Raw genomic sequence first — 233 nt, forward strand, 5'->3', positions numbered from 1 at the left:
CCATTCGAAATCAACAAATAATAACAGTCTAGTAGAAACAATAGACGAATTCTATACCTTTTTTGCAAATATTGGTAGACAAGCTTTTGTAAAATCACCAGAAAACATGAACTTACATGCCACTGAGATAAGTGCTAATACAACTTGCGCCTTTTCTGATTTTAGACTGAATTCTGTGGACTGCAGTGCTGTCATTTTAACTATAAAAGGTTTAAAAGAATCCATCTTCGGCT

This window comes from Penaeus monodon, chromosome 28 (assembly GCF_015228065.2).
Source record: "Penaeus monodon isolate SGIC_2016 chromosome 28, NSTDA_Pmon_1, whole genome shotgun sequence".
NCBI classification, from domain to species: domain Eukaryota; kingdom Metazoa; phylum Arthropoda; class Malacostraca; order Decapoda; family Penaeidae; genus Penaeus; species Penaeus monodon.